The sequence below is a fragment of the Pseudorca crassidens genome, chromosome 9, assembly GCF_039906515.1.
Source record: "Pseudorca crassidens isolate mPseCra1 chromosome 9, mPseCra1.hap1, whole genome shotgun sequence".
Classification (NCBI taxonomy): Eukaryota; Metazoa; Chordata; class Mammalia; order Artiodactyla; family Delphinidae; genus Pseudorca; species Pseudorca crassidens.
Window position 1 is genome coordinate 15,738,349 of NC_090304.1, and position 16,903 is coordinate 15,755,251.

The following is a 16,903-nucleotide window of genomic DNA, read 5'->3' on the forward strand; positions in this document are numbered from 1 at the left end:
TGGTCATAACGATATCTAATATTAATGAGTCTTCCCCATGTCCTGGGGCTGTGCTTAAGCCTTTAACGTGCTGTAAATTATTTGACACTTAAAACAGGCCTATTGGTAAGATATGTTTATTATGATCAATGCTAGTTTACAAATGAGGAAAGAGAAGAGAGGAACGGAGGAACCATCCCAAGGTCACACTTCCTGGCTTGGGTAGACAAACATTTGATTTTAACATTGTCCTTGTAGTAGACACATTTTCATATACACTTGTGTTCTAAGTTTCATCGTAAATAAAAGAAGATGTTAATAGAAGTAAAGGGACTAATCCCTAACTCACTCTATGAAGCCAGCATTACCTTAACACCAAAAACAAAGATGTGACAAGAAAAGAAGACTACAGACCAACATCTCTCACGAACATAGATGCAAAAATTATCAACGAAATATTAGCAAATCAAAGCCAACAATGCATTCTGGTTTCCCACTATATCCTCAGCGTCTAGAACAATGGCTGACACATATCAGTGATTCTATAAATACTTTTGAACGAATTGATTGGCTCCTGAGGCAAACTAGAAACATAGCCCACCCCCAACCTCCAAGTAAATTAAAAACTAGGGCTTCCCTGGTGGTGCAGTGGTTGAGAGTCCACCTGCCGATGCAGGGGTTGCGGGTTCGTGCCCCTGTCACGGAGCGGCTGGGCCCGTGAGCCATGGCCGCTGGGCCTGCATGTCCGGAGCCTGTGCTCTGCAACGGGAGAGGCCACAACAGTGAGAGGCCCGCGTACCTCAAAAAAAAAAAAAAAAAAAAAACTAGGCTTGTGGCCATATGTTCTCCATGGTGAAGACCAATCACTTTTTCACCTCTCCCCTCCTGCCCTCTGCTTCTGTGGCTGCTGGCCCAGTTCAGCCCCTTAACTCTGATCACAGTCTCCAGTCCTGAGCCTCTTGGTCCTGTCAACTGAAGAAAAATGCACAGCCTAAAAGTTGCAAGTTAGGTTGTATTCGGAGACCTTACTGAGGACCATAGCCTGGGAAAGAGCCTCTTGGCTAGCTCTGAGGAAGTTCCCAAAAGGTAAGGGAGAAGCCAGGATATATAGGAGTTTTTGCTGAAAAAAAAAAAATGTAGTCAAATATTAAAAGATTACTGCTAATCATAAAAACCCAGACATCTCAAGTTAATGATTTTAGTGCTTTTCTATGTATGGGAAGATGCAAGAGTCTGAGTTCAATGAAATTATTCCTTAGATACGCATCTTAACTATCTAGGGCCAGTATCCTGTTTTGCTTCATCTTGAATTCCCCTCAGGGCACACCACTGGGGGAGGCTGCAGTGGCTGGTGGCTTGATGGCAGGCAACATTCGTTGTTTACTGGAATGGCAGGCAGTATGTTTTTTCCACAGCCCACCTTGGAGTAATCATTGCAAAATGCTTCTGTGCTTAAAATCTGTCAACATCTCCATGTCAGGTGTGCACTGATTTCCACACTGAGGTCAACAGCTGTTGATGACCCCTTGGGTGTCCAGAGGAGGTGAGGGATGGGCCGAACAAGCATGACTCCTCAGCCACCCCCCCTTCCTTTCAGCCAGAGAAGCCTCACTTGTATAACCTGTACACAGAGGCAGTGTGACATTGAGATGAAGGGCAAGGCTTCTAGAGCCATCCTGCCTGAGTTCAAATCCTGACTCTGTCTCACAAGCTGTGTGACCCTGGCCAGGTTACTCAGCTTCTCTGATCACTCGTTTGCAAATGGAGTTAATATTCTTACCATGTACATGATATCACATGTTGCTAGTAATATACTTACTATCTGAAAATGGGGCTGATGACAGTGCCTGCCTCCTAAGGTTGTTGGGAGGATTAAATGAGTTTGTTCAGGTAAAGCACTTAGGACAGTTCCTGGCCTGTAGTAAATGTCCAGTAGTGTTGGATATTACTGTAAAATTACACTTCCGTGTAGGATTTAATTTGCCCTGATTAAGAGGAAAAAATATGTGAAAATTTGCTTTTCATGCTTTGCATTGCAATTATTATTATATAACAATATTATATGCTTGAAGTTTCTTTTTTTTTTTTTTTTTTTTTTTTGCGGTACGCGGGCCTCTCACTGCTGTGGCCTCTCCCGCCGCGGAGCACAGGCTCCGGACGCACAGGCCCAGCGGCCATGGCTCACGGGCCTAGCCGCTCCGCGGCATGTGGGATCTTCCCGGACCAGGGCACGAACCCGTGTCCCCCAATTCGGCAGGCGGACTCTCAACCACCGCGCCACCAGAGAAGCCCTGCTTGAAGTTTCTTGAGGGAAACTTCTCGCATGCTGGAGGTTTCTTGAAGGAAAAGATCACATTTGGCTTTGTGTCCCTAACACCTTGGACTATGCCTGGCACAGAGCAGGCCTTCTATACAGGCACAACTGAGCAGCGTCTGAGGAAAGGAGAGAGTGAAAGTTCCCTGGCGTCTTCCCGGGCTACTCCCAAAGCACTTAGCAGCATGTCATACTCATGAGTTGCCACCAGGAGTCGCCCTTGTCTCTGAAATGGGGTCTTCTGGACCTCGCCACTGTGGTCCAGGCTCATGCAAGGGCAAGTGACGCCCGAAGATGCTGCTGACCCAGTGGATGGGCAGGAGGGGAGTTGTTCAGCACCCAAGGGAAGACACTGGGAGAGGCGTGGAAAGCCTCACCATAGCAAGCATCATGCACTGTAGAGTCCCGAGGCCTGGATTCTGGTCCCAGCTGGGAACACCAAGACAGTCCCTTCACCCCTCTAAGCCTCAGTTTCCCCGTCTACCAAGTGGGGGCAATAGTGCTACGTCTGGACATAGGTATCCTATCCAGGCCCTACTGGATAGTCCATAAGGATTTGATTTGCTTTCTTGTTTCCTCGCTTGTTTTTAGGTTTCCCCTGCATTTGCCAGGGAAGCCGGGGGCATTTGCAGATCTTCCCACCTTATCCCACCTTTCTGAGTGGAATGAAGTGAAAAATTTACCAGCCTGGAGTTCTGAGGAGGTAGGGACAAATAACGAAGAATAAATGAGATTGGGTTGCCCAAAGATGTCAGAAGAGCCAATGGCCTGGGTACACCTCCGGGTGACTCTTCTGTGCCTGCATGAACCCACCTGGCTAGACTAAAGATCTTTCTTGAGAGGCAACCATGCTAGTGTTAAGGGGATAAGGGAGGTGGCGTGGATGCTCCTCTCTTACCTCTGTCCCTTCAGCCTTCTTTGCTGTGTGACTCAAGCTGGTCCCTTTCCATCTCTGGGCCGTTCTATCCGTGAAATGGGATGGGCCTAGGTCAGGAGTTTGCAAGCTGATCTTTAGCAGTAGAAGCTGCTTCGAGCCACATCCCCTGTGGAAGAAGGTAAAGCAACACCGTCAGGGTCTGGAGGGGCCAGGAGAGGAGCTGTGAGCCCTCTGACCCCTCCCCCGCAGTCACCCTGAGCATCCCCTAAGGTCCCCTCCAAGTGCAGCTTGATGACTCTGCAGGTCCTCCTCTCCCAGTCACCTCGCTGTCCTCCCACAGCCAGGCCTCCCCCACCCCTGAGACTTCTCATCCCCCCTGAACTTTCCCCACAGTCTCAGGCCTAGGGAATGTGAGGTTTGGAAGGGAGCCCCTGGAAGGGGGCCACCAGCTTCATCCACCACTTTTTGTAGATGGGGGAAGTGATCGAGAAGTGAGTTAGGGACTAGTCCAAGGTCACCAGGGCCTGGGGACAGAGCTGGGGCTGGAAGCCAGGTCCCCGGACTCCCAGGTCTGAGCCGGATCTTCCCCACCAACCTGCACCCCACCTCCGCCCCTCACCCTAGAGCTTCTTCCAGGTCTGCTTGAGAGGGGCCGGATGTCTGTGGGTGCCAGGCCTGGTGTCGGGGCCACTGGGACGCCAGCCTGCCTCCGAAGGTCAACATCCTCGCCCTCCCCTCCCGGCGGCTAATCAAGTCCAGGCCGGGCCGGGCCCGCCGCAGCGCCCTGGACGCTCCCGACTCCCCGGAGCTGGGGTGAGCCCAGCTTCCAGGGCCTGCTGAGGTCACGGCCCAGCCCCACCCCCGCCCTCACTGCTCCTCCTGGCCCATCTCCCGCCACATTGTGCCGTCCTGAGGACATTTTAGGAGTTACCCGCGCTCTGCAGGTTATTTGCTTACCGTACCCACGGGGCCTGGCCTTCGAAGGGGCACAAAGCCCTGTAAGGCCGGGCCCCGCCCTCGAGTTGCTCCCCAGGACGTCTGTCCACAGAGCACAGGCAGGTCCATTCAAAACTTCTCTCCACCCTCCTGGCAAATGGATGCCTGATCGGACCCTGCATCCCATCTGCCCTGCCTTCAGCCCAGACACCAGACCGTCTCACCCGGACAACCGCAGTTGCCACCCTGCTTCCTGTAGTGTGCCGTCCAGTCCGTTCTCAGCCAGCATCCGGAGCCATCTGTTGAAGAGGAAGATCCCATCCTGCTACAACCTGCCGAACTCCTTACCCAGACTCACCCAGCACGCCCTGGCCCTGCTCTCCGCACCCCCTTGTCAACTGGTCCTTCCCCACATAGCTCGCCATGTTCCAGCTGCACTGGCCTTCACTCTAGTGGGAGATTTGCGCCTGCCCCAGGACCCTTGCACTGGCTGTTCCCACTGCCTGGAGTACCCTTCCTCCAGAGAGTCACATCAGCCAGGTGCCAGCTCAAATGTCCCTTCTCAGAGTCATCTTTACAGACCCAAAGGTGGCCCTGCCACTCCCCAAAGCTCCTGCCGCCATGTCTTTTCCTCACAGCTCTGACCATCTAAACTCATTGCTCCCTGTCTCTTGCCCCTCACCTCCCCATCAGCGTGTACGCCCGTGATGCAGAACTGTGTCTGCCTCCTTTTCCTGGCTCTGGGCTTTGATTTCTTTGACTTTTCCAGCCCTGGCAGCCCCACTGAGCAAGGGCCCGGTGCCCAGCCATAACTGTGCGTTCAGCTCACCCTCAGAAACTCCGCACCTCATACCCTTGAGCCTCTCTTCTCACCCAGGAGCCTCTGCAGTCAGGGAAAGTAACGTATGTCCTTCTGGGTTTGCGGCTAGGATTAGCCAAGGAAGGGCCTCCCTGGTCCAGGGCTATCCATGTTATCATCTGAGTGCTCGGCTCGGTGGCCTGGCCACAGGTCTCTGGGACAGAGAGCATCTCCAGATGCCTGCTTGGAATGAGGAAGTCTGGGAGCAGGCTGTCCAGGAACGTAGGAGATACAAAGTGCAGACATAGAAATACGAGTTGGAAGGGAAGCCTGCCGGGCATCTGTAGACCACCTCCTGAGCTTGGTGTCCAGCCTGGAAACATGAAGAATAATGGACCGTGTAAGCAGGAAAGAACCCAGATTGCCCTGAGGTGAGCTCCCTGGGCAGTTGGGATGTGTGCCCTGGTGGGCCATCCCTGGAGTTCCAGAGCATAACTTTAAAGGCTACAAAGACCCAACAGTACATAGCACTGAGTCACAGAACCAGAGAGCTGTTTGTTCTCTTTACTTCTTTTCCTCCTTCTGAGGAAACCTGTGAGGAGGTCTCAGTTTGCTGCTTCTCCATCTTTAACACCCCTTCGATATTCCCAACTTCCCCAGCTAACAGCAGCCTCCTTGCTACCTTTCTGACCCTTCCCCCAGCTCACTCGGCTACAAGGTTCCTCAGATACAGGGGAACACTCCTGCCTCAGGGCCTTTGCACTTGCCGTTCTCTCTAACCTGGATGCTCTTTTTTAAAAAACTAAATTTATTTATTTTATTTATTTATTGTTTCTGGCTGTGTTTGGTCTTCGTTGCTGCACGTGGGCTTTTCTCTGGTTGCGGTGAGCGGGGGCTACTCTTCATTGCGGTTTCCGGGCTTCTCACCGTGGTGGCTTCTCTTGTTGCAGAGCACGGGCTCTAAGCGTGCGGGCTTCAGTAATTGTGGCACGTGGGCTCAGTAGTTGTGGCTCGTGGGCTCTAGAGTACAGGCTCAGTAGTTGTGGCGCACGGGCTTAGCTGCTCTGCAGCATCTTCCCGGATCAGGGATCGAACCCGTGTCCCCTGCACTGGCAGGCGGATTATCAACCACTGCGCCACGAGGGAAGCCCTGTATGCTCTTTTCTTAAAGACCCACGTGGCTCTGTCTTCGCTCCCTTCAGAGCTTTGCTCAAATTCGCACTGAGACCCTCCCCAACCCTCAGTGAGGTAGTGACCTGTCCTTCATCTGCTTTCTTTTCTTCCACAGCACGTGCCTCTACCATACTGCATTTTTTACTTATTTCCTGTTTCCCTCCACTAGGACATGAGCTCCATGCAAGCAGGGACTTTATCTATTTCTTTTTAATTGCTTTATTCCAGCACCAGAACAGTGCCTGGCGCATGGAAGGAGCTTCTGGAACAGTCGTCAGCTGAACGGGGAGGGGAGAGAGCAGGGCGTTGGGACCACAGCCCTCGGCAGGGAACAGTTTCCAGTGAGGCTAATAACACTATTTTCCCTTCATTGAATTTATTTTTCTGGTTACCTTTTTTTTCTTACGGCAAACGATACTGAGTTTTTCCATTTGCAGAAGTGATTTAAAATTCCCTTCTAAAATAAATCCACTTAATTAGAAAAAGGACGTTTATTTCAAGAATAATATTCAGTTAATAGAGTTACGGGTGGTAGGCGGACGCGGCAAAAGCTGGGAAGGAGAGACAGGAGCGACCGAGGCTGTGTGATTGCTGGAGTCCAGGCCTCCCATTTGATAGATGGGGAAGCTTAGGCCCAGAGCCCAAGTTACTCACTCAAGGTCGTAGAATGAGTTAATGGCAAGGTGAGCACTTACACCCTGGTCTTCTGCTTCCAGGTGTGCCGTTTCCTTCTAAATTCTCTGTTTCATCTGTCAGTGGACACTTAAGGGGAGGTGGGGCTGTGGACAGCTTATGCTGAAGATAATAGGACTGAGGACGTTTTTAAAATGACTTTATCTCCATCACCAGAACAGTGCCTGGCAGGAGGCACATGTTAGATGCATGAATAGCAAAGAGACTAGAAGACCTTGAACCCCAAATCCTTCCCTGATGAGCACCCGGTGTTGCTGGGGAGAGGTACCAGGCCCAGGGCAGCAGAGGCAGGCTGTGGAGATCACCTGTTGACATAAATCTCTGCAGGTAGATGCCCCAGTAGAGAGGAGCAGTGGGGATGCTGGTGCTGCAAATAGGGAGGGGGGTGCACCCTTTGGGATCTGGAGAGAGATGTGTGCTGCGTGGGGCAGCCTGGGTTGCAGGGAGCAGCGAAGAGCAGGATGTGGGTGATTCCTTCTTCCCAAGGACGCCCACAGCCGTGGGCGCTAGTGTGGAGACGACGGCTCAAGCCCTACGTGGGACAGCTCTAGCTTGGAGCCTGGCCCCTGCCACTCACCAGCACCATCTTCTTTATTAACTTCATCTCCTTCCTCCTTCTCCAGAGGGCTGACATCAGGACTACATGGGAAAGTCCTCCTAGAATGCTCACTGTGGCATCGGGTCCATAGATAGAGCTCAGAAAATGCTAATGCCTGATACTTTAGGGTAGGGGGTCGGGTTCATTGATGGGTTAAGAGCACCAGGATGCCTGCTATGCACACTTCTTGGTAACAACTTTCTAAAGCTGTCCATTCCTATTTATTTGAGGAGAATCAGTGACGCTAAAAGGTCCTGCCCCTTTGGGGTTGGGGCTGGAGAAGTGAGAGGCTGGGAGGCTGAATTGGGAGGCTGGAGAGAGCTCAGGAGTAACAGGGTGGTGGAAAGAGTCTCAGGGGGCTCAAGGCCATTGCCATGACCACACAACTGAGTGGGAATTGGAGGCCAAGTGCGGGGGTCCCATACTCTATGTCCTGCCCCTAGCTCCTAGCAGCTTCCAGACTCAAGAGTTGGAAATTCACTTGCGTTGGCCAAGTGAGATATGACAGGTCATCCTGGCATTGTAGCTGAGTTGGCCCTGAATGACTACTCAGGACAGAACCTGAGCCTCAGTTTATCCCTCTGCAGAATGGGGAGAAAGGTACTGCCTAGTCTGTCTCACTCAGCAACCTGAAAGTTGAATGAAATCGTTCTTATTTCCCTTTGATTCCTCCTCCAATTATTTTGATGATTCTGATTTCTTAGCTGCCTGGCTCAGCCTCTGGAGGCCCGGGGACACCTGAGGACAGAGCTCACACCCCCTCCGGGCCTGAAGACTTGGGCAACGGGGTCTCAGAAGCCAGGCCTTGGGGCTCTACGGAGGCGTGGGGACTCCTTCCCAGGGCCCTGCCTGAGGATTTATGGTTTGGCCTGCAATGTGGTGAACTGCTAACTACGCAGATTATGGGTACAAATCCGGAGGTGGCAGGAGAGGCGGCCGGGTGGGGTGGGGGGCGTGCTGGTGGCCTGGCTGCTGGACCACGTGTGCGGGCGGGGCCTGGCTGCTCCAGATGGGGCTGCAGATGTGCCCGTGGGAGCGCTTGGGACAGGGGCGGGCTGGGGGGGCTGCAGCATCGTGGCCTCACCCCACCTCCTGGCCCTCCATGGGCTTCCAGGCCAGACCAGCTGAGCTGTTCCCCCCGCGGCCACAGACACTGAAGCCCTCTGGGTGTTGGGTCCCTGAGCAGCTGGACAATGGGAGAGGTGGGGGGGGGTGGAGAGAAGGGGCATGTTCACTGCTCAGATGGGGAAATCAAGGCACAGAGATGTGGGGTTATGTCCCCCAGGTCACACAGCAACTTGGTGACCAGGTTTGAAACCAAAGGCAGGTCTCTTGACTCTTGGTCATGACTGGGCAGGGAGAGGGGTGACTCAGCCCATAGCAGCTCAGATCATATCCCAAACAACCCAGGGCACAAGGGGTGGTCACTGCTGTCACACACATGACGAACAGGAGACACACTGCCCGAGGTGCCCAGCTGGAGGCAGTAGAGCTGGGTTTGTCCCAGGGCTGGGGAGGGAGGCTTCGGGGAGGAAGGGGCCTCAGTGAACATAGGATGGCTTCCTTAGATTAGCTGGAAGTTTCCTGCACAACAAAGCTGGGTTGCTGGAGGGCAGTGGAGTCAGGATGTAGCTGTATTTTAGGTGAAATATGAGGAGTGTGAAGCTGGAGGGTCCCACAGTCCCAAAGCGGGCATGGGGAAGGGTGTCATCCCTCCCACATTTTCCCATAGGGGAGACAAGGCACAGAGAGGGCCAGTCATTCCTTCAAGGAACACAGCATTTGGGTGGACTCATAGCAAATGGATTTGATGTCTTGGGCTCCTTCCCAGGGTGCCTGGGGTGAAAGAAAGCGGTGCTGAGTGCTGAGACCAGAACCTTCCCTTGTCCTTGGCCGAGGGGCCCAAGCGTCCCCTCCCTGCCCCCAGCCCAGGCCCCTCAGTCTGACCCATGGCTGGTCCTGAGGATAAGGCAGGTCAGGGGTGCCTGGGGCTCCCACCCCATCCAGCCAATGGCCTCCTCCCCAGCAGGAGTACCAAACTATGGGAGTCCTACCCAGGGCAGAGGAGATGGTTCACTCTCCCCGGCCTCCTGTTTCTAGGTGCTGGACCCCCAGGCACTTGGCCTAAGACGGCAGCGGGGAAGCAGGACATCAGAGCCTCAAAGTGGCAGGCGTCAGGATGTACGGGCAAATCCATCAATAGGAAATGCGAAATGAAATCGGAATTGCCGGGGCCCTGGGAAGCAGAGTCTGCTCAGGTGTCTGAGTCAACAAGCTGTTCCCGGGACAGCTGGGGTTCTTCTCAGGGAAAAGTGGCACTGCCCAGAACATGACCAGTACAAGCGAAAGCGGACGCTCCCGTCACGTACAACAAGGGCTGCCAGAGGGACTGTGACTGCGCAGGGCCTCTGCCCTGCCCCTCCCCCTGCCCCTCCCTCCTTCACAGCAGGATTCTGACCTGAGGGCCTTCCTCTTCTCCACCCACTCATGGATCCCCTTGGAAGTTGTACATGGCTTCTGGGGAGGTATTCTCAAGGATGGAATAAGCTAAGCATGAGCTGGGGATCTGATGGACCCAGGTATGAATCTGAGTCTCTTTTGTTAGCTGTGTGACCTTGGGCAAGTAACTTAACTTCTCTGAGCCTCATAGAATAAGGGTTGCTGTCTGCCTGACCCATAGTAGGTGTACATTAAAATGGCCATCCCCCTTCTTTTGTTTCCCCTTGAGAGGAAACTTCTGTTGCCCCACCCCTCCTATTGCCAATACCCCATAGGCTCCTTCTCCTCCAACTTACTTTTTCCTTAGTGAGAACAGGACTGTAGGGAAGTGAATAAGCAGCAGCCTTAGCTACCAGGCCCTGTGCTGGGTGTTTCCATCACTGCTGGGGAACTGAAGCACAGAGAGGTGAGGTCACTTGCTCAAAGTCACACAGCAACTGAGAGACCAAGGAGACAAAAGTCCAGACCTTTGGGAGCCCAAGGCTTTGCCTTTCCAGTCCGCCTTTCTGTCTGCCTCTTCTAATGAATCATAGACAGGCTTCAGACTCAAAAGATCAGTAAGGTGTGGGGGGGGGGGACGACATTGGGGCCATGGGGATGAGGGCACAACGTGGTGGGGTCTGGAAAAGAGAAGAGGGCTCGAGGGCAGGGTCTGTCTCCTCACAGTTTTGCAGAGGGGAGGGCCTGCCCCATGCTGTTGGGTGACTCACAGGACTGGGGGGCCCAGGGGAGGGTCAGGCTGGGGCTGTTGGGGGACTGAGAAGGCCAGGAGAGGGCCAGAGATGGGCTCAGACCTTGGGCACCCACTGGTCCTGCTCTTTGCTCCTGGGAGGGCAGGGATTCCTCCTTTGCTTTCAGGGGAAGCTCCGGGCTTCAGAACGTTTGTCCCCACCCCTGGCCCCTACCCCCAAGCTAGCCACAAAAGGAGGGCTTTCATCCTGGGAAAGGAACATTTTTCCCCCATGTCGTTTTATTGAATTCAGCAGAGCCTTTTATTTCTAATTCAGGAAGTGTCCTGACAATAAAGACATCATCGATATATTAACTCACTTCAAAATTTCAAGCACATTCTGGAGAGAGATTTTCCAAATGGAAAACAACACTGCAATAAAGGGAACAGTGTGGTCCCGGCTGTCACTGCGTTTATGGTTGGGCTTTGAGCAGGGGAGGGTGTGTGAGGGGAGAAAACGAATAAAAACCCTAACAAACCAACCAGGAAAGGCAAACTCCCACCATCGCGTCGAGGCGTTCGTTCCAGAATTGGCCTCCGTGACTGGGCATTGCTTCACTTCACTTCCATCTGCTGTAGCAGAGAAATTACAAGAAGCAACAGCTATGTTTTAGTGCCCCTGGCCATGATATTAACGCTATTGACACCCTCCCAGGAAGACATTCAAGCTCATTCTCTAATTTCCAGTGGTCACCGGTGTCTGTGAAGTCTCTTATTGCACACAGAGGCCTGTGATAGGATTTATTTTCAGGAACTCTTTCAATTCCCGCCTCCCAGCGTGCTCTGGAGCGGAGACTGTCTCTCCCCACTTTAGAGGTGAGGAAAGCTGAGGCTTGTTCAATGTCACACAGCTAGAAGGCGACAGTCAGGGTGGTGTCCAAGTGCTCTGACCCAGACACCCCTGCTGAGAGGAAGACTTTGGTTCTTGGAGGGCAGTGGGGATGGAGGCCCTCCAGCCTGACACCCTACTTTACCTTCAGTGTCAAAGTTGAGCCAACTTCTCCTTAGTGGGAATTCACTCATTCATTCATTTATTCAATGGATACTTATGGAGAATCTTCTAGAAGCCAAGGCTTGTGCTAGTGCAGGGATGGAGTAATAAATAAAAACAGCAAACCCCAGACTCACTGATTTTCAGGGTCAGGCCCCTTTCTCCCGCCACCCCCTCCTCACTGAAGAAGGGGCAGCTCTGGCCCCTCATCTGCCTTAGATTTTTCTCCACCCACCGGCAGCAGCCCCCAGACGGGCGTGAGACCAAGGCTGGTGCCTCCCACTCCCTCCTCACAGCCCACCCCCGGCCTCTGCCCCAGACCCTTCTGGTTTCAGCTCAGCCTGCCTGGGACAGGCCAGGGGCAAGGGAGCCCCCGGGGAGCCTGGAGCAACAGCCATGAGGGGGTGGGGAAGGGAAGCGGGGCAAGCAGAGGTGTGTTTTGAAATCTGCTTCCTTTTGGCCACGGTTGAACTTCCAAGCAGCCGGGTTTGACTGACAGGCGCGGAAAGGGAGCCCCGGCTCCCCGTGGAGCCCGGGGCAGAGATGGAGCGGCTCCGAGGGGGCTGGGGCTCCAGGGCCCTCTTCCTCTGCCCTTCCTCCCTGCTCTCTGCCGGGGAGAGCCTGGGGGCCTGGGTTCCGGCTCCCTGGGCCCAAAAAGGCCAGGGTGAGGGTGGAGGTCTTGTAGTCTGAGACAGGAAAATCCCAGAATCACTGCAAGACTGAGCCCTTTCACGCGCGTTTGCCAACAGCAGCCCCGTGAACAAGGGCAAGCAGCATTTACTGAGTGCCTACTGTTTATTCTTTACATATGCTTATTAAATGAGTTCATCTTTGTAAAAATCTTAGAATAGTGCCCAGTGCATGTATATGCATATATGCATATGCATATATATAATCATATATATGCATTCTGAAATGAATAAAGTCTGCCATTTGCCTGTTCGACTCAGATCTGTCCCCTGCTCTTTCTTTAGCCTTCTCTGTGTCTTAGGGTTGACTCTGGCCAAACGACATCTCCCAGGCTCTCTTGCCAACTGGCTTCCTGTTATCCTTGGCCAATGGGAAGAGCTGGTTAGCGATCAGAGGGTGGGAGCCAGAGTTCTTCTTCCCCTTCCCACCCTGATCTTCTGCTGTCATCCTGGGCAGTATCTGAGCCACCCCTGTGGTACCAGGCCCTGGGGACAGGTCCTCGCTCTGTGTCCCAGCTCCTGTGGTCAGCCCCCGCCTGACTGTGGCTCCAGTGCCCCTCCCCGATCCTGGCTCCTGGTCTCGCGTCCCTCTTGGTCCCAAGGATATTGCAGCTTCCTGCTGCTACTTGCCCCTGAGTTGCCCTCTCATCCCATAAAGCCTTTCAGCTCTTCTAACCCCTTCAAAATGAGTGCCCTATATTAAATTCCTTCTGTTAAAATAACTGCAGTTCCGGTTTCCTGACCAGATCTAATAAAATCCCCAACTATGGGCCACGCTCAGGTATCTGCCTTCAAGAAGGTTATAATCCAGTAGGGAAGAAGGGTGTTCATCCAGTCATCACGTAAATACATATATAATTACAGACAGCAGTCAGGGCCGTCAAGGACAGAGTCTATAAAGAAAGGTCCTATCAATGGGACCTGGATCCCACCTTGAGGTCAGGTTTCCCTGAGGAATGGACATGTTTTCCAGGCACTGCATGAGATGCTTTCCACACACCAGTGGACCTCATGGCAATACTGCAAGGTAAGGGTTATCATCCTCATTTCATGGATAAAGAGGGGAAGGTCCAGCAAGATACAACCTTCTACTACAGCCGCACAATCCTGGGGGGCCTGGGCTGTGATGGGGACCCGGGACCTGCCTAACCTTTGCCTGGCTCCATGCTGCCTACTGTCTGGAACTGAAACTTTGCAGAGGAAAGAATAGGCTTGAAGAAGGACAGTGACTTCCCCAGGGTCTCCAAACCAGGAGAAGCTGGGTCACCCCGTTCCATAAGAGATCCCAGGGCCACCTCTGCCCTGTGGACTTCTCCAGTCACGGCTCAGCTGCAGACTCAGTGCTTCCTCCCCTTCCCCCTCCCCCAGCTTCCCTCCAGCCCCAAGGCTGAGGCCCAGGGTTCTGGGCCCAGTGCCAGAGCCTGCCCCTCGGCAACCCCTTTCCCACTGTCCTGAGGTCCTGAAACTTGCTCTCTGTCTCAGGGGAAAGAAAGCTTCTGCAGCCCTCTTGAGGCCATGTGTATGCGAGTGAGTGTGTGTGTGCACGCACGAGTGCGCTCACGCTCACCTAGGGCGCGTCTCCCCTGTGGTAGGAGGTGGGGGACCCTTCCAACCAGCCCTCGCTGTGAGTCAACCCCCCTAAAAGTCATGCCTAGGTGTGGGCACGACCTCCTGCTGCAGGGGGCGTAGATAGGTGAGAGTGGGGGAATGTGGGGAAGTGGGGGTCCTGGGGGCTTTTCAGGGCAGAGCAGCCCCTGCCACAGGCTCTGGGGTCACAGGGAGGGGCCCAGGGCTTTCTGGCTGGGAGCCGGTGGGGACAGAGAGCTGGCCCAGGGACAGTGAGAGAGGCAAGACTCCAGGACATCTGGGCTGGGGGAAGGTGAAAATTATTCATGCAGGCGGTAAAGGCCTGGCTCTGCGTGGCCCTGAGGTCTCTGCCGGGAAGTTAGGGCCTCGGGGAGCAGGGAGCTTGGCTGGGAAAGGGCTGGAGGAGGGGACCAGCCGCAGAGACAAGCTGGCTGATGCCTCCTTGAGCAGATGGCGACACTGAGACTGAGAGGTGGATGATACGTTCAAGGAAGAGACTGGAAATGACCTAACTTTCAGTACTTCCGACTTTCCACCCCATCATTCCTATATCCATGCCAGCCGGAAGCCACTTCCTTAAAATCCCAGCCACCTTAGCCTAATTTTCTGTGGGAGACGGGAGGTAGCACTGGGCTACAATAGCCAGCATTTATTAGACTTTATCATTGTATTTTATTTTATTTTATTTTATTTGGGGCTGCACCACGTGGCGTGTGGGATTCTAGTTCCCCGACCAGGGATCGAACCCGTGCCACCTGCAGTGGAAGCGTGGAGTCTTAACCACTGGACCGCTAGGGAAGTCCAGCCAGCATTTATTAAACTCTCACTATGAGTCAGAATCTGTCTAAATAAACTCACAACTGTCATTCCATGTGTCTTCACAGTAACCCCACTAGGTAGATGCTATACTCATCCCCATTTTACGGATGAAGAAACTGAGGATAAGGAAGGTTAATACTTGCCCGAGATCACTCAAATAGGCAGTGGGGGATGCAGGATTTAATCCAAGGATCCAGAGCCCCTGCAGTGCCACCAAAGACTTGCCGGAAAATGCCCTCCTCCCCACTGTGTGCCCTCACGGCAGCAGCCCGTGACTGTCCTCTATGGGAACCTCAGCAGGGGCCTTATCAGCTGTCTCAGGCATCCTGGGCTCTGCACACACCGTGGCTCCTTTGCCTTCATTCATTCATTCCTCATCCTACAGGAATTTATTGAGCATCTACTACATGCCAGGTGCTGGAGATTTGAGCACAAAATCATCACCATCTCCAGTGTCATGGTGTTTACATTCTAGCGGGAAAGATGGAAAATAAAGAAATATATAACATAATACCAAATACTCGTACTGCTAATAGATAATCAAGAAAGGGGATGAAGATTGACAGGTGGTATTTTAGAAACAGGGGTCAGGGAGAGTCTCTCTGAGGAGGTGATACTGAAGCAGAGCTGTAGGGAAGTGATTTATCACAGCATAGATGAACGACTCTCTGAAAGTCTATCTAATGTCTGTCTTTCCCGCCACACTGTCGCTCCGTGAAAACAAAACGCTTGCCTGTCTTGTCCATAATGGTATCTCAATGCTTAGAACAGTGCCTCACACATGGTAGGTGCTCAACGAACAGTGCCTTGCACACTGTAGGCGAATGGGTGCATGAATGAGGCAGAAAATCTTTGCAGCCTCAAGTTCTAACTGCGCTCCTGCCCCAAAGAGGATGCAGACTTGTCAGTTTCCTCCTCAAAGCCTCCCTTCCCTCCCAAAAAGCGAGTGAACAGGGAGCTTGACTGATCCCTTTTTTTTTTTTGGAGATGAAAAGTACATTTTACTTTTGATACATTTTACTTTTAAACATCTCTCAGAATAATACTCTGCATTCTGATATTTTATTCTTATTCCATTCTATTCCATTCAGTTTCATTCATTACAAAATACCGATCGTGAGCTACCACATCAATTTCTTAACCCACCAATTGCAACCTGCAGTTGGAAAAACCCTCCTTGAAGGCTGGTCTCAACTGCTAGCTTCTCCAAGATGTCTCTGCATTGTCCAGTTTGGCAGACACTAGTCACATGTGGCAATTTAAGTTTTTTGTGCTCATTAGACGGATCCTTTGGGACAGGTGTTGAGAATCCCAACTCAAACATCTGGGCCCAAAACAGATGATTAAGGAAAGCCAGCACGCAGCGGGGCTACGGGGATGTGGAGCGAGAAGAGGGAGAGCTGGAGATGGGACCAGCTTACAGTGCTCTTGCTGTTCTCCAGACAGCCCCGGTGCGCCGTCATCCACACCCCTGTTAGAAGCAGGGCCCCCGCCAGGGAGGCCAAGGTGGTGGGAGAAGTCTGCTTCCTCACAGCTGTGTCGACTCTGGAGTTGCAGGGCTGGACAGGAAGGGGGATGGGGAGGGCACCTCCACCCCCAGCACAGGGGGGCTGTAAGTGGGCAGGAGGTCAGAGCCATCTGGAAGCGTCCCAGGCTCAGGAGAGTCAAGGTTGGCTGGCGGCTAGGGGCTTTATTCTACCAAAGGGAAAGATCCCTTCCGGGGGCGGGCTGTTAGCGAGGGCCTGGGCTTCGGGAAGGCTCTTCTGCTCCCCAGTGCCAGGGCCCAGAGTCCACCTGCAGAGTCTCAGCGTCCCTCAGGTCGGCCCTCCTGAGCTGAGATTGGCCTGAGAGGGAGGAGGTGTGGGAATAGCTGAGGGGCTGTGGGGAGAGGGCGGGACGTCCACCTCAAAAGCGCTGGCCCAGCCACCAGCTGGCTGTGGCCCTGGCAGGCCGTGTCCCCTCTCTGGACCTCAGTTTTCTCACTCTGTAAAATGGGATGATCACAGCAACACCGACCTCACAGGACTGCTATGGGGATCAACAGGTGAAGCCACATTATCGCGCAAATGCAAAGCATAGGCACTGGGTGATGGACTCAGAGGAAAAAGAAAACTTGCTCCATGTTTGCTGATTTTCCCCCCCAAGCTGGCGCTTAGCTCAACAGGCCAGCACTTGTGTTTTGGAATCAGACTTTGAATCCTGTTTAACGATTCTCTGAG